The following is a 21968-nucleotide window of genomic DNA, read 5'->3' as shown; positions in this document are numbered from 1 at the left end:
GTCTCATCAGTTCACATTTACATGTTAATGGTGAGAAATTAGAACTCAGGTCCCGTTTTAAAAGCAAATATAAATGCAGAGTGAGTATAAAAGAGCAAAATTGTAAGGTGCATACAAAAATAACAAGCAAGAAAGACAAAAACGCTGGATAGAAGTATAAAAATATGTAACTACTAAAACAATTTAGCAGTTGGCTGACTTGAGCTTGTTAGGGGCTAAGATGTTAGTGAGGTATATAGACATGATCATAGTAGTCCAGTAATATTGGGGCATCTACGGAGCATGGCAAGAGTTCAACAGTCTGACAGCTTTAGGGAAGAACAACAGAAAATTTATGACAACACTGAAAACTATGTGGCAGTCATTCTTTAGTCCAAAATACATAATACAAACCTACAAATGCATAAATATAATTAGAAATACTCTTGAGGATAAACAGTAGAGAAGGTGAATAAACAAATAAAAGCTGTAAGGTGACATTTATTGCTGTATTAAATTTAGGGGGAAAAAAAAAGTTTCATAGGAAAGCATCCAATGATTATGCCGTAGATTGAAGAAAACAAAATGCCTTAAGCTGAAACAGTTTTAATGTGCATGTGTAGAACAAACTCAAACAAAAACATTAAAGTTTAATGCATTGGACAGCAGGAACAACTGCAGTATCCTGTAGGTGTTTCCTCCTCGCAGTAAAACGCCGTTACTTTACCCCTTTTCTCCTCTCCAACAAATCCTATAAAAGAACATAAAAACACTGAGAAATACCGTTTCCAAGCACTGTGGCTTTTCCACCATGTCTATGCTTTGTTGAGATATTAAGTGTCTCTAATGACACCAAGATAAGCTTACACAGTGCAACTCACCTCGTGGGGATTGTTTGAACTGCTCCCCATACCCATGGCAGATCTCAATGGTGTACATGTTGTAATACTCTCTCCTGAATTCTGCACAGAACCTGCTCCATGTCCAGACACCTGTGGGATAAAAAAAAATCACATTTACATATATAGCTTGTAGACAAATGTGACAACAGCACAAAAAAAGTACATGTCATTGCATTTTACTGAAGTACTTACTGTTAAGCCATTTAAAATGTGGCCGTCTTCTGAAGGAGTCTGGAGAACCAAGGTCTCTGATTCTGGACCACACAAGCGCCAATGTGCATATAGCACGGTCACCTTCCCGAAGGACAACTTTTTCATGTATGTTGGCAGTCAATACTTCTGGCAACTGTAATATAGGTGAGCCGACAATGAAAAAGTATCAAATTTATTAAAAAACAAACGTTTAAAATGTAATTGGCTTCTCATGACAATTACTAAACTCCCTGCGCAATACTGCCTCATTGGGCCCTGTCTCTAATTATAATTACTAGTATAGCAGTTATGTCCTCAATTTAGATCAAAGGAAATTATGTCCAGGATTAGGCAGCTGTCAGTGTCATCCTCAACCTTTCAAAGAAGACATAATTTACACATGACATGCAGGTGAACGTTATGACCAGGTAAGCAATCAATTGCAGTGATGACCATTCCCCTTATCAACATTGATTGATTATCTTGTAGTTTTCTTTTACCTGTCTGATTGAAGTTTAGTAAGATATAGAGGGGGTTGCCTTTGGAACCCTGAAGACAGGCTGTAGAGATCCCTGAAGAAGAGGGGACGCTTTCTCTGTCCAGAAGGCAAATCTGTGCCCATGCCTTTAAAAAGAAATGCAAATAAATCCATGCCCAATACCTCCCAATGTTCTTTGACATAAGTGTCACAAAATGAAAAACAGACCACCAAAAAGGCTTTAAAAATGTGACAATATTTGATAATTTTTCAGAAAAAAAAAAAAAAAAAAAATTATTTACAATATTTCTACAATTCTGAAAAGGAGGATGGTCTAATATCGTAATGTCTGTTGAGAAGTGAAAACAATCCATTTGTGCTTCAATATAAATCATTACTTTAGATGAAATAAATTTCATGTAACGCTTCTGATTTAACTTAGTTGCTCAATTAAGGCATTTACCCATTCATTGATGTCCTGAATCATTGTTGGCCAATAGAAGCTAGAAATGGCCTCGACGCCGCTCTAGTTCCCAGAGTTATTTTGACACTCCATGAGGATAGTCTGCTTCCCCTTTGACTTGATGACCAGGCGCATATATTTCATTGGGGGGTCTTTTATCTGTTGGACGAAAATTAAAAAAGCAAAGAGATTCTTAAAATTCAGTAGATTAAAATGACCACCACCTGACAGAGATCAATAATAATAAATAAATAAAACTCAGCTCTGGACCTTCTCCCACCTGACATTCACAACAGTTTCACTTATTTTTATTATAACATCTCATATCTTTCTCATTTTCTACTTAAAAAACAAAAATAGAAAAAGTGCCTCTTTTTTTCAATGATTTCAATATCTTTATAAATAGTTTATGGAGCTGCGTTTTTTAAATGGCATAAAAAATAGTTACTTGGCCTATAAAGGATTAAAAAAACGTAGAGGCTCATATATTCATGACCCTCTTTTCAGACCTATAACACAAATTGCCAGTATAACATCAGTTTTACTTACCTTTAACAATGAAATCACGCACCATTCGTCGAATCTTACGGCGCCCACTTGAGTAGTTGGAAGCGTTCCGTCGACCAGGTACCTTGGAAGATGCTAGGTATCCACATTCATCTTCTCGGATCACTCGAAGTATCTATTAAGACATATTCAAGCATTTCATGCTACTCGAAGATAGCGGCGTACACACACGCATAAAAAACCCTCAATGTCCGAGCCTAACGCATAAATCTATATCTCCCGTCATCCCTCGGGAGAAAATGGCGTTGATCTGCGCGTGCGCAGTAGCAAACCGTCACAATCGATGCACCCGTCACGATCGGGTAATGACAGTACTTGAGCTCTCGCGGAGAGCACGTTCGCCATTGTGTTCAAATAAACAACGCCGGTCTTGGCTAAAAGGAGAAAAGTTGTCTATCGTGTTGGATCAACCTTCTGCTGCAACCAGATAAAAGGCATAAGTCTGGGAAGCCAGGTGACTGATTTTAACAGTTGCCAACAAATTTGATTATCGATTTTTCCCGACAGCTATGAGCAGTCGTTTGGGTCTTTGTTTGTGTGTGATGTGAGGCAGTGATTACAGCAAGAAAGAGAGAGAGCGATCCCTGCTACAGTCAGGTGTAGTTGCTGAATCAGTAATATTTACGCGAGAGTTAGATTATTATGAGTCGTGTGTGTTGTTAGATCCAGTGTGCCTCCGCCAGAGGTGAGTAAATGAAGCCAATTGTATTGTTCATATTCTTTGTTGAAAAGACGTTACTACTTAGCACGGAGCGTTAAGCTAGTCAGCGATTATGCTAATCAGTGTCTTAAGTGTCCGTTTGTATTGTGTTTTGAAGAAGGATATTAGCTATTAGTGATTGTCAGATAGTAAAGTCTCATTTCTTTTTATAAAGAAACCACACACATTAACCCAAAGGTGTCCAAACTTTTTCCAAAGGGGGCCAGATTTGGTGTTGTAAAAATGTGGGGGGCCGACCTTGGCTGACGTCCTTTACGTAGAACAATATATTTAAGCAAATGTTAGCAAGCCATTCTGTGTGTCACATTTGTTTTATCATTTTTTAAAATCAATAATTTCAACAATCTTGCAACTAGCCTTTGGGGCGTTCTCTTTCGACTTGCGAAATACTGCTGCTGTGAAATTAAACTAGATTCAAGTTGCTTCAATTTCTCGCTGTGTATCTTCCTTGTAATCTTGTCATACATGTCAACGTGTCTTGTTTGGTAATATCGCCTCACATTGAACTCTTTAAAAACAGCGACTGTCTCTTTGCGAATGAGGCAGACACAGTTGTGTATTTTAGTAAAGAAATAGTACAATTTCCACCTATCCTTGAAGCGTCGCCCGTCGCAGTCAACTTTTTTTGTTGAATGTCGCCATTTTAGAAAATTGGAAGTAAAGGGTCACACGGGGTAATGTTGCTTAGCGTGCTGCTGCCTTTTAGTGGGTAAATGAGGAGCACCATTTAGTGTGTAAGCTACTTCATATGCTGGTAGCAGTACTGCTGACCAATTTATTAAGTTTGTGTGCGGGCCAGACGTGATTGATTTTATGACAGAGGCAGGGGGCCGGATGAAATTTGACCACGGGCCGCATTTGGCCCCCGGGCCGGACTTTGGACGTACGTGCATTAACCCATTCATATAACAGCTCATAGTCACTTAAAGTCCCATTCAAACTGTAAATTGTCAAACGAGAGTGTGCTTTGAAATTGGATTTGGATTGTATTTTTGAACAGCAGTTCATTAGTCTGCCTCCTCCTTATTTGATTTTGTTGTTTAGTTTGTTTAAAGAAAATAAGTGCTTTGCCCACAAGGGGGAAAAACAAACAAACAAAAAAACAAACAAACAAACAAACAAAAAAACAGCCGCACTTTTTTTTCTAACGAACAGGACTTTTGTATGGTTTTTGTACTGAGAAATTATTTTTATTTTTTATATACAGAACCTTCATAAAAAACTTTAACAAGTTATATGTACTTAAAACAGTACAGATGTCGTGTACAGTTAAGTCAGTAGCTGTGATAAAAATATTATACAATGAATAGAATTATATATTTTTGAAGGAACAAGTCATTCATTTTGTCTTAATTGTCACTTAAAACACGCCCAAGACAACTTCAAAGGAAATTGTTAAGGTAATTAAAAAAAAAGACATTTATCTGATTAATTTATTAATTTTCAATTAATCAATTATGAATATAATCGTTAATATTTTTCCTCCCAACACCAGGGTTGCTCCAGAACCCTTAGCACTACACTTCCCGGATCACTGCTCACACCACTCGCCACGGTAATGGAAAAAAAGCCTGCAACGTATTGTTTCCGCATAGTTCGAAAAATAAATGAATTAATCCACAAAAACAGCTGTCCTCCTGCATAGAACAATACGGCCGAATAGTGAAATTATTGTCATCCACAAATGTCACATCCGCCATCCTCAATCTGAGACTCAATGGAAGTCACTCATTTTCATGGCGCAGGATTCAAACAGTTGACTAAATATATTGATCGCATCCGCACACAGCCAAGCGGTTTATTTCATTCAGGACCATAAAATACCTCCTGCAATATGAAATAAACATGATTTTTCGTGTCATGAACACTTTAAGTTTCTTGCGTGGGCCTTATTCAATTATGTTTTCAAATTCTGCAAATATAAACCGGGTACCAGGCTGCAGTTTGGACACCACTGCCCCAATCACTAGAACCTATCACAACTTAGTGGATTTATGAAGAAGAAAAAAAAACATCTTTGAGCTGTATAGAAACCTATACCTAGCCAAATCTATCCTATCTGAGCCCAATTTTGGCGAGACAGCGAGAACGAAAAGTGGTAATTGTTATGTGGCAAAATTTATTTTGCCATGTGGCGAAATGTATTTTGGTATGTGGCATTTTTTGTGCCATGTGGCATTTTTTTTTGGCTCTGTGGCAACGTGGATTTTGGCTTTTTTTTTTTTTTTTGCTATGTGGCAAAATGTATTTTGGCATGTGGCATTTTTTTGGTATGTTGAAAATGGATTTTGGCTTATGGCATTTTTTTTTGCTATGTGGCATTTTTTGGGGGTAAGTGGCAACATGGATTTTGGCATGTGGCATTTTTTCTGCCATTTAAAATGAATGGAAAATTTGGACGTGCATAGCCGTCAAAGGCATGGGCGTGCAAAGGCTGGAAAAATGCCATATAGGCCTACCAATAATTAAAAAATAAATGCCACATACCCAAAAAAAAAAAAGCCACTTACCAAAAATCATTTTGCCACATTCCAAAAATTAATTTTGTCACATAGCATACACCACTTTTTGTTCTCGGCCTTGCTGCAATTTTGAGGGACAATGTTTGTCTCCAAAGGAGCTTTGTGCAGCTATAAATGAGCGACCAAAACTGTAGTGCTCCTTCCCAATCTTACCACAAGATGGAGCCACACACTAAATGATACGAAACAAAGGTGCACCCTCGGTTATAGAGCAGGTAGTATCTGAATAGCTGCAGGTTGAACCGTGAACATTTGAATGGTATCATTGAATTTCACCCTCATTTCTATTCTTCTTCGTTATTGTCTATTCTCTAAACTACTCACATAATCATATTGACTGCCACATTCTTCCCCAAATCCTTTTTGAGTCTGCTGTCAATGAATGCCTTTACCTGGGGCCTGCTGATTAGAGCCACGCAAGTACTCGGGCCCATAGCAGGAGGCGATTGGCTTTTCAAGAAGGAAGAAAATGCCCCAGTTGAATAATGGCCAGCCTGTATATTTTGTTCATCCGAACAGTGGGATTAGCCTTTGGCCAACAGTGAGATATCCCCATCTGGGACCAATGGCTTTGTGAGTGCAAATATGAAAATATGTTCTGGTGTAGCAGCAGATGCATAATGTATGTAGAATTCTAGCCTTTGCTGTGTCTTTTGCCCAAAGAATGATACAATTAGATTACAAAAAGGGATTTATGTTGGTAAGAAACAAATACTTACAGCTATGATTAGCCACACATTTACCAGCCTCCAGTATGTACAGTTCATACTGTTGCCTTGGTAGTTCACTACAAACTGCAGGCACTGTTAGTTAGAATATTTCGCCTTTGCTTTTCTACGATCTGCTTATGTATGTGGTTTGACACATTTTATTGATCACACCATTCCTATCTCAAGGCCAGAAGTAGAACTAGCCAATGGATTCGACAAAGAAAAATCTCTCCATGGTATTCTCAAAAAGGATTTTAAATTTATTCCATTCAAAACTAGTTGTAGTAGAAGTAGGTGTGATGGTATAATGCAGAGTATATGACATTTCAGTAAAGTTAAGTGAATTGGTAGGTACTTGCAGGTGAGTTACAGGGTGTTTGCACTTGCCAGTTTACCACAATATCTAAACTCAATTTTGTTTTCATGATCCCTCAAGGCAGAGTGAAATTAAAAGGACTACATTAAAGGGATCTACGCATAGAAAGACTTGTAGTTCTTAAAGATAAGCGTTATTATGAGTTAAAATAATTTGAAAATGAAACCCCTCTTGACGTTTTCGATTCAGTGTTGTTTTTGGCGGTCCTATTAATTTTCGTCTTGGTCTTAGTCTTTTGGACAATAATACTTATTAGTCTTTGTCATATTTTAGTTATCTCAAAATGTGCTAGTCTCCGTCAAGTTTTTGTTGACGAAAACACAATACGAATTTCGTCTAGTTTTAGTTGATGTTTAATAAAGATATTTTTGTCTGTAAAAGTAAAAAAAATAATCATACCCACCTGGGAGCCACGAACTGTATGTAAAAAAAAAAAAAAAAAAAAAAAAAAAAAAAAGTTGTCCAATAGTTTAAGAGGACGTTCGCCTGTAGCAGTCGCCTGATTCTAATGTGAACGTAATTGCTTGATGCTAACGCGAACGTGAATGCTATGCTCGCGTGCCAAGATAAGAAGACTAATCTTAGCGTGTGTGTCTCAAAACAAGCAATGGGGAGACTGGAGAGGACTCTAGCGGGTGAGTTGGAGGTGTGGGGCGAAGCACGTCACATAAGCGACACAACCAGACACTGCCACAATGCAGGCTAACTACACATAAAATGTCACACATTATGAAAATGTGACTGAAACTGGTGTGTTTCCGTCTCATCAGACGAAAACTGGCAATCATGTCATTATGTTTTAGTCTCCCAAGACACATCTTTAGCTCGTTATCACCTCGTCATCGTCATGAAAAAAATTGTTCGTCGACGAAATATTTTTGTTATGGTCATCGTTGACGAAAACAGCACTGGTCCGTTTTTATACAATTTGTAAATTACCTAGTCGTTCGCCATTGTTGTTGACGTCACAGGGCGGTGACGTCACATGGTTACGCTGCCGGGCTTCGAGAGTATGACTCTAGTGCAGGGGTCCCCAACCTATTCCACAAAGGCCCACTGTGGGTGCAGGATTTCATTCCTACCAAACAAAATGACGACACTTCTTCCCCAATCTGATGTTTTACAAGTGCAATCAGTTGATTGCAGTCAGGTGTGGCTTGTTTTAGCAGAAGCCTCATTGGGTCAACTGTCTCTGCTGGATTGGCTGGAACAAAAACCAGGACCCACGGTGGGCCTTGAGGACTGGGTTGGAGACCCCTGCTCTAGTGACATGAACATGTCATCTGTTAATCCCTTTCAATTTGAACCCGAGAGGAACATTAATGAGCATGACAGCACTGTCTATATTTCACAAAAAGAGCAGCAAAAGTAAAATGAAAAGGAAAGACGGGATAAGACGAGATGAGAGTAGGGGGAAAAAACGGTGTTCTGCCAAAATGTACTAACCCGGTGAAACGTCCGACAAGAGGCGAATCTGACACCCTAAGTACTACTGTTCGCTTTCAGCTTGTTTTGTTTAGACGCATACAGACAGAAAATACTAAAGATGCCTTAAGACAATACTTAAACTTAGTAATATCAAATAAGGGTGGTTTAAATACGCAATGTGGTCAACAGATCAACAATATGCTTTAAAGCTACAACAATAAAACACAATGCTTAAACATATGAGAAGAAAACACATGCAAAAAAGAATTTTGAGGCATTGAAAAGGTAATAAAAGACTGATAAAAACATAAATAGTAAGTACTCGCTGCTTCTAACCGATGTGCGCATGTGTTGGACGTTTCGCTGATTAGGAAGGAATTGCAAAACACCGCTGGTGTTCGTCTAGTTCAGTACTTCTCAAATAGTGGGGCGCGCCCCCCAAGGGGGCGCAGAGCGATGACAGGGGTGGCGCATGTGACCTCGGGGAACATGCTTTTTTCTTTTTTTACCGTACTAGAATAAAGTGTACTTGCGCATCCACTCAGTGTGTGGCAGTGGCGCTCTCATTTTCATGGTGTGCGCAGTATTTTTGAAGTAAGCAAGAGCACACAGACAAGCGATATGAAGAGCTGTGCGCCATTTTCGAAAGCCGTTTTCCGGCTGGACTCACGCAGCGACTCACTGTCTTCTCCGGTTCTCACGTGTCCGCCCGAGAAGTGCCATTTTCGGCTTGGGATCGTCACGACGACCGCCCTCACCTACGGTTCTCCCTCGGCCGCCGAGAATGCGCTTTTTTCGGGCTGGTTGCCTTTTGGCTTTGACATTTAATACAGTGGTAGGTGAGGAAAGACCACTGTTTACTGTGTCTAAAAATGATTATAGCGGACAGCCGGAAGCCAAATCAATTAAGACGCCACTTAAAGACATTAGACCCCAATCTCATTGATAAGCCGCTTGGTTGTTTTTCAGCGAAAACGTGCCGAATATTGCCAATAATCGTCCCGCTTTGTCAGCGTTATAAGTAAGCCAGTGAGCACTGTTAGCATGCTCAGCGGAAAATAACCCCACACCATTGCAAACTGGAGGTGATACTGGGAGCAGCGAGCAGTGAAAATAAAAACTGTCCTTCTGTCCAAAGACACTCTTTTTTTTTTTTTTTTTTTTTCTTCTATTCAGTTTTGTTTTTTCGGTCAAATTTTTTGCCATATTGTCCTCATGAGTTAATGTTTCTAATCAATTTGAATTTGTTATTATTTACTGATTTTATTTTTCAGTATCAAATGTTAAAAATGTACCTTGAGTGTATTTTTACAGTTTGGATGTGACTTTTTTTTTTTTTAAAATTCAGGCAAATTGATGCGCGTTAAGTCTTTTCTGTTACAAACAAAACAATGTTGATAAAGTTATACTTTATAAGTTGATCTCTATTTTCTGTAATAGAAAAAAAGGACACAATATGAGGCAGAGGCGTACTTATAATACTAATATTATAGACAAATGATACTATTTACAATGGCGTCAAAGTTTGGGGGGAGGGGGCGCGAAACATTTCCATCTTCCTTGGGGGGGCGTAACAGAAAATAATTGAGAAGCACTGGTCTAGTTACAGTGACAAACTACGTAATCACCCTGAGCATCCATTGAGCGCAATGAACATGGCGTCCTCCGAAGGTCAAAACATCTACTAATATATTACAGATTATTAAATCAATGGCAATATTTTATGTTTCTAATAACATATTTTAGTAAAAGAGAACAATTGTGGCTTATTAGAGACTACAACTCTTTAAGTCCGAGGCTCACCTTAATGAATGAATAAAATTAGAATGCTGCCTCAACCTGATCTCATTGACTGCAAAACAAACATAATTCTAGAACCACTAAATAGTACTTAATTTTGGTCTCCAATAAACAAGGAACATTTTCATAACTACTATTTAGACGCCTACGTTTTTCACACTACATAACAGAGTACGCAGAATCGAGAATCGGTTGAAACAGAAATCAACAGATTGAAAGAAAATAGGATCATTACTAGTATCATTTAAATTGAAACCCAACTAACAATCCAGGTTGAGATGGATAAACTGGGTTCAGATGTAAATCTTCACTGAGACGAATTTCGAATTAGACATGGCTTTGGCACATTTTTTGGCATCTTAGAGCGTTTCAGAAAAGGCAAAAAGCACAAAACCCACAAATACAGTATGTGCACTTTTCAGCTACATTATATTGAAGAAAATAACAGCAATTACATGGATTCAACGACAAAGAATTGTAAAAAAGTTCAGTAGGAGACTAGAGTAACAAGAAAGGGAAGGAAGAAGGCTACAGTTTTTCCAACTCTTTTTCTTGTCATTTCAGCTTGGAGTGAATGTGAATGTGGTCTGGGCACAGTGTGAGCTTCAAGTTTCTTCCTAATTGGCTAACATTTCATGTCGCAATCACAGAACTCCTGGCCGAAATCAGTGTTCATCACACACATATGGATTTCCCACTGAAAAAAACTATATGTAACACATTCAATTTTTATGATCGTCTGCCTCATGACCATAGTGTGCCCCAAGTTACTTCCATTATTTACTAATGCAGCAGTCAGATGTGGACGTCTAATGAAAGCAGGTACAGCTCCGCCACAAATAAAGTAAATCAAGTTTGAGGCGATGGAGGAAAAGTCGTCACGTGTCATGATTTGGGAACCCGACAACACTGATACTTTGCTATGTTTTTGGCTCGGACGTCATAATGGTTATGTGTGTTCATGCCGTTGCTAGCATAAAAATACTCTTTGTTCTAGTAGGTGCCAATCAGTGTTGTTAATAAAGCATTACTAAGTAACGCGTTACTGTAATCTGATTACTTTCTTTTAGTAACAAGTAATACAAAGCGTTCATTTTGCCAAATCAGTAATCTGATTAAAGTTAGTTTCCTTAGTGTCTGTGCGTTACTATTTTGTTATTGTCTCATAATTATGTACAATAAAGAATATTGTAGTCATGTAAGAAGAGCATTTTGAATAAAAAATGTTAGAAAGGTTCGCACTAAATGTTCGTTTCCATGGTAACCGCTCATAGTTACTTCTTGTTTTGGTCTCGAGTCATACGCATGAAGTGTTTGAATTAGGGCTGTCCCAAACGACTAATTTTCTCCCGATTAGTCAGCCGACTATTTTTACGATTAGTCGACTAATCTAATAATTAATTAAAAAAAATTTTTTTTTTTTACTAATTTAGCGATGACATTTTTGTTGACGCTTATCAATTCACAAAAAACATATTGGAACACTCAAATTATTTATTTAAGTACAAATAAACACGTAAATAACAATAATAAATCACAAATAAACAATGAGTTCAAATGCTGATAGAATTAACTAGAGTAGCATCCCGATTGAAAAGATGGTCTCTTAAACTGATGGTTTACAACTTTTATTCCATCCTTGATGTAAACACACCGTAAGAGCTACGGTGCACACAAATAAAGCAACACAATTAGAAATTAACAAAAACTTTTCACCTTTTTCCTTTTAAACCTTATTTATATATCAATGAATTGCCTATATGAATTGCCTTTACCTTATTACCTTATCACTGACAATCTCTCCCTTGAGTGCAATGATTGTATATACTGTATATATTTATGACCTTTTAACCTTATATAATTTTCTGTACATTAAAATAAACCATAACATGAAATAAACCTTTCAATTAGCATTAAGAACAATACTAATAGCACTTATAGGCCCATTGTCAATGAAACATTATTATTTAGTAAGGCGACAGCACCCTCTGGTGTACAAAAAATGAAAGAAAAAAAAAATTACAAACTGCGTGAAGGCGCTTGAGGTGTTTATTCACGGCCGACGCGCAGCCAAGCTTGGCACTGAAGAGACAGGACAGAAGAGTGTACTCTCCTTTGTTTCTTTGAAATAAGTCAATGTTTTGGACACTCTGGTGCGCTTTTTTTGGCTTTGTGCCGCTTTCCCCGCTTGCAAACAGAGCATCCGACATTCTAACTTTCCACGCATATATTTTTTTAACCCTTCATTAACCGTCGACGGGATGTTGTGCTCGTCGACGGATTTACGTCATCGATGACGTCGACTATGTCGACTAGTCGGGACAGCTCTAGTTTGAATGGATGAATGAATGAATGAATGAATGAATGAATGAATTTATTGTTATTGTCATCATCATCAAAAAATCATTGACAGTTTGAGTGTGGAATTTTACCCAAAGGAAAGACGAAGACAGACAAGGAAAGACGGGAAAAGCAGATGCTTATCGAAACCCGTCCCCCATCAGCCCGGGACGCACAAACAGCATATTGCGTATCAGTCCAGTCATAATCTTTACATTTCGTTCAAAAGTCATTGATTGCCATGGATTTTCACATATTGTCAATTCGAGTGGGTTCATTGTATCAGTTGATGACCAAGTAGGTGTAGGGAGGGAAGGCCGGGGGTGCTATGGAGGCTCGCGTCTGTTGTATCCGCTTCAGAAGATTAGTCATCATCCTCCCTTGCCCGGTTTGCTTGAGCGAGCCTCTCGTGATCACGGAGCTCCGTGTTGATTTTTGTGACCATTTGAGTGGCGGCATCACTTAGCGCTGCTTGTTCCTTCGTCACCTGTGACAATTTGTCTCCGTTGTGACGAGCAACCTCCAATATCTCGTTGAGTTGATTCTTCATCCTCATCGAGAATCGGCAAACCCAGAGGGCACCAAGAAGCAACAGGAAGGCGAGAGCCATCAGAGAGCCGAAGATGAAGAGGTCCTCGACGTCCTCAATCTGGAGAGATGTTAAGCATAATGGCCTCCATTTTCCCCAGGCATCCTCCACATAACCAGACGTGAAGGTGTTGGCCGGACATGGTCGTTGGCTTGGTGTAGGTCTCATCGTAGAAAATATTTTATCCAGAGAACGCAATGCCCAATCTACAAGCTCCATTTTGTAGCAGGTCAAACACGGCACTCTCGTTGCAATGGCAGCTCAGTAATGCGATTTTGCTGAAGGGCATATCCTAAGAGCAAGTGTTATTTATGTCTTATTCTCTGACCCTGACATTTAATCATCCTTTGCTGTGAGAACATCTTATCTGTGATGTGTGTGCGTTCTGTAGTTATGACGGATTTTGGTCAATGTACTGTTTTATTATATTTTGTTTGTACAATTTTTTGAAGTAACTTAATGAACTTATATTCGTTAGCGCTGCATCACATGTATTCCATAGGCGAGCCCCAGTGTTTAAAATCGAGAACGATTTCATTGTAGTCCTAATGGTGTGATAGGAAAACGGTCTGTTTCCTTTCAGGTCGTAGGAGGATTCTCTTAGTTGGAACAATGCTTGCAGGTTAGTCGGGAGACTGTTTGTGTTGGCCTTATACATCATTTGAGCAATTTTATAATTAACCAGGTCATGAAATTTTAATAGCCTGGACTTGATGAAAAGTTCATTGGTATGTGCTCTGAACGGTGCTCTATGAATAATTCTAATGGCTTTTTTTTGAAGGATAAAGAGTGGACGTAGATGTGTTGCATATGTGCGTCCCCAGATCTCCACGCAGTAGTTGAGGTGCGGCAGAACGAGCGCGCAGTATAGGGTTTGGAGAGCCCTCGTATCTAGCATGTTTTGAACTTATAGAGAATGGAGATGCTCCTAGCGAGTTTGTTGTGCAATTGCTCCACATGAGGCTTCCAAATTAGGCGGTGATCGAGAAAAATACCTAAGACTTTGTGCTGTTTTGGGACTGAGAAAGGTGTGTTGATCTGTGTGCATCCATGAATGAACGTAAGTATTTTTCCTTCATTCTGGAGGGTTCCAGCTATGGGTTGGAGCTGCTACATGCGCGGCCATTTCAAATCGGCGAGCATTGTTAACATCATATTCGCTTGGCACATTTATGCCGTGAGGTGACGTGTTCGTTTAGCATTTTTGGGATGTGTTGTAAGTAGAGCTGAAACGAGTACTCGAGCAACTCGAGTAACTCGAGTTTAAAAACTGATCCGAGTAATTTTATTCACCTCGAGTAATCGTTTATTTTGACAGCTCTAAGCATCACGTTTTGCTAGGACTACTTTTAATGCTGGACAACGCGCTGTCACGTGCGGAGAGGAAGAAGGGAAAAAAAAAAACTTACCGCAGCCGCCAGCCGCCACAAACGACGCCGACGTTGCTAAATACTAGCCCGCACAATGCTACATTGGTAACAGGCAGCGTCTGGCGCGTCTCATAGAGATCACATGTATGTTGAACTCGATGCGAAATGACAGACTTGGCCGCGTCTGGGCAGCGTTTGTAAACAGCCGCCATCTTAAAGCAGTACAGCGCTGAGCGCTAATAAAGAGCGCTAAGCGCTAATAAATAAGATTAACGTTACTGTCGCTACTAGCTCACGTAACGTTAGCCCTGCGGAGGGCTAGGTTTCAATTAATTATGACCACTGTCGATGCGTGGCCAACGTGTCTTACATACAGGCTTTAACATAACATAGCATTGTGGAGTGATGAGGGTGTAAAATAAAAACTTAATCATGCACTGCAAAAACTCCAAATCCTATCAGGACTTACAGTTTAGACTAACTTAAAACTTAACTAGAACTTAAAAATGGCTTGACACAAAGAGAAATTCAATTGAAACACGTGGGAAAAAAATCCTAACTTTTAAGTGATGTGTGTTATCAAGCGTAGCGGCATTTTTAGGTAAGATATATATATATATTAATAAGATCTAATAGTTTTTTGAGTGAAAGCAGTGAATTAGTCTTTTTTTTTTAATTCTAGTTACACCTGAGATGCAATTGTTGGCTGTTTTCAACAATATACATCGAAAATAAAGACATTGAGTGACTGAAAATGGTTCAAGATTAGATGAAATGTCTTGTTTTCTCATGTATATGTATAATTGCTCTTCACCTAAAAATATATTTGTTTTATCCGATTACTCGATTAATCGATAGAATTTTCAGTCGATTACTCGATTACTAAAATATTCGATAGCTGCAGCCCTAGTTGTAAGTTCGTTTGAGTGTATAGTGCTTGGTTGCCGTAATGTTTTGTGCCAAATTGCCCATGTGTGTGAATGCCGTACTTCCAGGTTGTGTGCGCGCATCTGCGCCAGCCCTCACCTTTTTGTTTATTGTACTGAGAAGTTCATTTGTTTGTTGTTGATTATTGTGCAACTAATTTGCATTGGCACTGATATGGAGTTAACCCTAACCCCTAACCCAAAAATCAGAATTTTTGGCATTAGGCTTAATCTTCGAGTTAGTGGAATTTAATTAATCGGTGGAGTTGATTTAAACAAATTCCATGCAGTTTGTCAGTTATTTCTTAGTTTCAGGGCTCCAAAGTGGCTAAGCCCAGAGCGAGTCAATGGTGGTTGAAATCAACTCCATCGACTAATTAAACCTCCGCTAACTTTAAGATTAAGCTTTATGTGAAAAATTCCGAGTTTCCCCTTTAAATTCAATTATCGGAAAGTAATAACATGCGGTGACATTTTTCTGTTGTCATTCTTATGTTGAGGCGACGAAGGGAGAAAAATAGGTAAAAAGCAACCGATAAATTACTTTTAAAGTAACTTACTTTGATATTAAAGTAATCAATAAAGTAACTAGATCACTTTTTTTTTTTTTTGCAAGCGTATTCAGCAATCAGTAATTAAATTACTTTTTCAAGTAATCAGTGACAACACTGGTGCCAATTAAGTAATTAGGATAACATTCGCTGGGTCAACATCTGAATTTCCTGCTCCAACACGTATACATTATTGTACACATAGAAAATGTACTCTTTTGTATGCTTTTCTCATATAATGGCTGATCTGGGACTCAAGCCACAAATATTTCAGCCACTTAAACTAGCTACTGTAAACGCACGTTAAATTCTCTGCACTTATTGATAGTTAGCATCTCTAGTTAAAAGATACTTTATTTCAATTGGATATTTTTTTTCTCCATGTTATCAGATAAATACAGTTCGAGATATGCATGTGGCACGCCTCCATGTTGTCTTTTGTATGGTATGATGCTTTAAATGTGCAGTGGTAGCAGTACTATTTAGTCAGATATTTGCTGACCAAATGAACTTGCTTCCAGATGAGTAGTAGTTCTTTCCTTTTCTGTCAAACCCTTGCAGTTGCTTTCCTCTGTTAGCTCACTGTGAACTTGCAAATGCACCACACCATTACCTAGCAACACCATTTCAGCATCCATTCTCTTTTTTTTTTTTTTCCCAGATTTGCACTCACTTCCATCCATCAATTCCTTCCCAATCACCCGAAACATGCCCTAACAGTTCTCTCCCCACCTCCTACATAGACACTGCACTTGACAATAGCGCCACCTTCCCTTTAGTTGTAGCAGCAGCAGATATATCAGTCTGCATTAACGGATAACCCGCATCCCTCTTTATCTGTCCCCTTCCACCTCCATGGAAAGAGGGTCTTATGAAGACAAATGACACGGCACGACTTGCCGCACTGGCTTTTTCATCTGCTTCCCTCCCAGCGTGGTGGGGAATTCCTACTCAATGTCTCCATGTGTTGCCGCTGACAGCTTCATAGCATCATTACTGAAAGAGCGTAGTTGGCCAAGGCGAATGATAGAATTAGGAAGGCTACTCTGAAGCGTGACGCTCATCAAATTTTAATCTGTGAGGAAATTAATTACGAGAAATCTAAAGGGGCTCCTCTTCGGTAATCAACATTATTGAATGCTGTTTTTCAAGACCTTTCAATTTACATGAAGTGTCAATCCAGATTTAATTTGAAACATCTTGTTTTTCTGTGTGGGCAGCCAAGCCTTTACTTTACCAAAACACATTTGTTTCATTATGAAGTTTCTGTTTTTAGAGGTTTTCATGGGAAACTCTTTAACTCTGGAGAGGTCATTTGAATTTCCATTTCTCCCACTTTACTGTAATCTAGTCAGTATCATAACAAAAATCAGACTCAAAGATATGTTAAAAAATGTTTGATATTCTTAATTAATTCACAATACATATTATAGACTTCTAAAGTATAAAGCTGGGCCATAGATAGACTTCATAATGGTATTGACGGGTCTGATTGGTCTTGCAATGTGCCTCGCATTCAAGTAGGGGGCCGCCCACATCAAGAGGAGCTATTCACAAACGCGCAGCAATCTAACGCCGGATTTCTGTTGAAAAAGTTTGAAAGCTGTACTGCATACAAACAGGAAGGATTGTCTCAGGAGTGATTTGTTGGAAGATTCAAGGTAATTATTATATTTTTCGTACCGTGCATGCATTTTGAAATGTAAAAAAAATTAACGGGAGAAATTAGCCGCTACTGCATTGGCATCATAGTTCACGATATTTACGTAAAATAAATGCTAACTGCATGTTTTTTTTTGCTTTTAACCAAGAGACGAGACTGTTTTGCGTCCATATCTATAAAAAATTGGGGGATTTAAGCATTTATTCACAAGAATTTTCACCGGAAAAGCTCTGTTTACATAAGGCGGCCGCTAGCTACAGTACATTCACTAACAGACTAGCATTGTACTTTGACATATATACGTAAAATAAATTCTAACTGCAAGTTTTTTTTTTCTTTTAACCAAGAATCAATACTGTTTCACGTCTATATCTATAAAGAATTAGGGGATTTAAGCATTGATTCACAAGAATTCTCACCAGGAGAGCTCTGTTTATGTAAGGCAGCAGCTAGCTACATTCACTAACAGACTAGCATTGTACCGCCACATATTTACATAAAAATAATGCTAATTGCACTTTTTTTGTTTTTTGTTTTTTTGCTTTTAATCAAGAATCGAGACTGTTTTACCTCCATATATATATATGAAGAATTTAGGGATTTAAGCATTTATTCACAATAATTTTCAACGAAAAAAGCTCTTTGACTGTGATTCCACTCGGTCATTTTTGACGGCCTCGCCAACAATGCAGGCTTCCTATTTATCCGCCCCGCGTCCCGTCAATACATTATGAAATAAAGGATTTCATAAAGGATTTCATGTACCATATTGGCCCGAATATAAGGCGGAGTTTTTTTTGCATTTAAATAAGATTGAAAAACGGGGTCGTTTTATATTCGCGGTCTAGACATTATACCTTTTCACGACGCTAGATGATGGCAGATGTCATTGAAGCGATGTTCTGTTATGACAGATCTCAGCTACTCTCCCCATCCATGACGCTAGATGGCGCCAGATATCATTGAAGCGAAGTTCTGTCATGACAGATCCTAGCTACTAGTTTAACCAGTTTGCATTATTTTATTGCAATGTTTTTCCTTATTCAGGTTTGTTTCAAGACTACAGTTACTGTTAGACTTCACTTTGATGGTTAATGCAGTCATTGCAATTTTGATGTTTTATTTTATTAGATTGGTTTATTTACATTTCAAATACCAGAAGCCATTCATTTACGACTGTGATTGCACTTTAGTTTACATATTTAAATGTTCAGATATTAAGATTTGAATGAGGAAAAATATAAAATGCTTTTTCTCTCAAATATATTGTTATACTCATTTGTTTCAGATGTACTGTAATTATTTTCTGTATAAAAATTAATTTGGTGTTCAAAAAGTCTTTTTTCAAACTTGAGTCTTGAAAAAAAGGGGGTCGTCTTATAATCAGGGCCGTCTTATATTCGGGCCAATACGGTAAATGTGGCATCAAAAGATGCATTTCCAGCGGGAAGATTTTTATCATAGATAAGAAATGTGATTTAGCTTTGGCATTTTAGGCAATAACAATGAACGGATAATTCAAAAATTTCAAGCACCTGACTTTCACGGCTAATTCAGTCAACATTGATTCAAAGCAGTCATAATGGCTTGAAAATGGGCAACCCAAGGGTATATAATGTCGCTCCTGCAGGACAATATCAGTTGTCTATTTTCTATAGATGTGGAAATGTGCGCTTTAAATTAAAATTAATAACACAACCTCCGCAATCTGTCAATAATAGTATGAATAGTTCCAATGGAACTGGGCTTCCTTTGGAAATATGAAACCATTTGCATTACAATGAAACCACTAACTTGTTTTGAAATTGTCAGCATGGCCTTCACTGAATATTTCTTTTCACGAAACTCAACCGAATGGCGCTTTTCACATGCATCCATCTGATTTCTTCAAATTTTATTTATTGTTATTATCATTTTGTACCCTGAGAGGGTTATCATTTAATTCATTGGCCGCGGTGCATTTGCCTCTCTAAATCAAAATTGATTGGACGTCTATCCCTGTTAATGGCTATAATACTATGAAGAAAATTCATTTTAGAGTGTTTCTTCGGACCATAAATGGGGTTTATTTCTGTTTTTATTCATTTAATTTAATTAATTTAACTTTTATCAACATTTGTAAATGTATTTTTAGTTATACTGGCAGTATTGCCTGCCGTTGCTCGGGTTTGTGTAATGTGAGCACCAGGGGTCGCGTTAACTGAATATTTTCCGTCGTTGACCGATTTTTTAAAACGGTGACGTGAAAAACTGAAGTCCATCCGTCATTTTGACCGGTTGCAATTCACACCCCAGACCACAGGGTGGCGAGTGAGCATATTAATTAGCTATTGTCTCTCTTGATGCATGACGTCGTTGGCCTTACTCTGAAAAATGTCAAGGCAACTGAGTGTCCGAAGTTTCTTCAAAAAGCCCCAAAACGACGATGGTGTGGATAAAAGGTGAAAAAACAGGGACTGTACAAGCAGCCATGCAATTCAAGTCCATGCGCACCAGGAGGAAAGTGTGAGACTACGTTCAGGCCACAGCAGGTGAACTATTAATTTCATTGTTCCATATGCTACATATGGTAGGCTACCTAACTACTGGGGCCACAGTCAGCTGTTTTTGTCACTGCGGAGAAGAAGTTACATATTCATCTGCTTGATGTGATATGGCACGGTGTGGATTCTCTGTTAAGCTTGTTCGGACAGAATATTAATTTAAAATGAATGAAAACTAAATACTATTGAATATGTTGAAGCGGTATGCAATGTTAAGTCTTGTTAGCTGTAGGCGCACTATCCTAGACCCCTCACTATCCACTCGCGGGGGCCTGCGCTTGTCAGTGACGTTCCTTATTCTCGCTAGATGATTATACAACTTTAACATTTGTTGATAATACGCTCTGTGTGTAGTATCATCCATCGCTTTTCCTTTTTAAATGGGCACTTATAAGCGAACGCAAGAAGTAACAACGGGAACATTTTTCAACAGGCAGTTCACGGGAGAGCATTTCGACTCTTCGGCCAATCATATAGTGAGAGCGAGTGGATAGTGAGGGGACCGTGCGCGGCTCTTAAAGGCTCAAACACACGAGCAATGTGAACGTCGCGTCAACGATCTCGCCGCGATTACGCTTCGAAACGCGGCTGTTAAAGTCAATCAGCCAATGCACACCAATCGCAGTGCGTCTGCGTGTGACGTGTCCCAGAAGCGCTAAACGCGACGCACGCGAAAAGAACAGCAGAGTTTGTTTTTTGACGCGAGACGCAGCCCCCCTGCGTCAATACTACTAGGTAGGATCGGGCAGGCCGAAAGTCACTCGTGTAAAAATACGGTGGATCCGGTCGATTTTCAAAATAATATGCAATCGTAACTTCCTATATAAATAAAATAAACTGAAATGAGCTAAAACACCTGCAATTAATACGAATAATACACAAATCCTGCTACACAATTAAATTAATTCCTGCGTGGTGCTTTAACTTGAGAAAAAAACATCAATAAAGCTTAGAAAAATGTTCATAAGAAAAAAAATGTTAAAATCTTTGTCATTGGGATTGCTTTTTGCTTTAGCACATGACTTCTTTTTTCTTCTTTCAAAAAGAAAGCTCGCCAATACGCGGGGTCTGAAAGGCAAAGTGTTGTTGTTTTATTACCTTTAAATACCCGCTATTCTCGCGCGATCTCGCATTCTTCGCGTGAACAGATCGAGCCACTCCACAGACGCGCGTCCTATGGAAATTGACGCCGAGCGTCACTGGTGCGTAATCGCGGCGAGATCGTTGACGCGACATTCACGTTGCTGGTGTGTTTGAGCCTTAAGTGTCTCTGTCACGTGACTGTCGTAGCCGGGAACGCGCTCGGCCAAATGGACACACAAGTACGGAAGGTGAATTATGCCAAACAAAGGGTCACCACAATGTCATTATCATCATTTTAAAAATTTAAGTGACGGGTAAAAATAGATTATGACCGGATTTTTATGACCCTGTCCGTCAAAATGACAGACAACGAAAAAGTCTCGCGCAACCTCTGGTGAGCACAATACAACCAATTGTCAGATAAATAATACTTTCCTTAGAAATGCAGCTGTAATGTAGTAATAGGAAATCGCTTTTCCATCACTGTGTACCGTATTGTGGCAAGCAACATGGAGAACAGTGAGAGAGACACTTTTTGTTTCACACTTGCTGCTCTTATGTGCCCTATGCAATGCATGACACTAAAGCCCCTTTCACAAACCTATCTCAGTAACTTCTCATGTATGGTGACGCAGGATTTATTCGCATCATTGCTTTCACGCTTGTAGATATCCCGGGAATGACGCGGGTTGGACACTTTCACAGAGTGGTCCCGTGTGGCCCCCTGGCGCTCTCTGTGCCGGAGGACTGCTGGTGAGATTTCAT

General features: G+C 38.9%; 1 long non-coding RNA gene across 1 annotated transcript; it reads right to left on the bottom strand.

The window, feature by feature from the left end:
* Nucleotides 1-569: 569 nt before the first annotated feature.
* On the bottom strand, nt 570-2835 carry LOC130920518 (uncharacterized). The gene is made up of 6 exons (XR_009064156.1): nt 2564-2835; nt 2015-2173; nt 1574-1697; nt 1074-1227; nt 861-971; nt 570-730 (listed from the first exon to the last, which is right to left on the bottom strand). It is a non-coding gene; the product is annotated as an uncharacterized LOC130920518 (long non-coding RNA).
* Nucleotides 2836-21968: the final 19133 nt, after the last annotated feature.

The sequence above is a fragment of the Corythoichthys intestinalis genome, chromosome 8 (genome assembly GCF_030265065.1).
Source record: "Corythoichthys intestinalis isolate RoL2023-P3 chromosome 8, ASM3026506v1, whole genome shotgun sequence".
NCBI classification, from domain to species: Eukaryota; Metazoa; Chordata; class Actinopteri; order Syngnathiformes; family Syngnathidae; genus Corythoichthys; species Corythoichthys intestinalis.
Note: the sequence above shows the minus strand (reverse complement) of the source record. Positions and strands in the feature narration are given on the sequence as shown.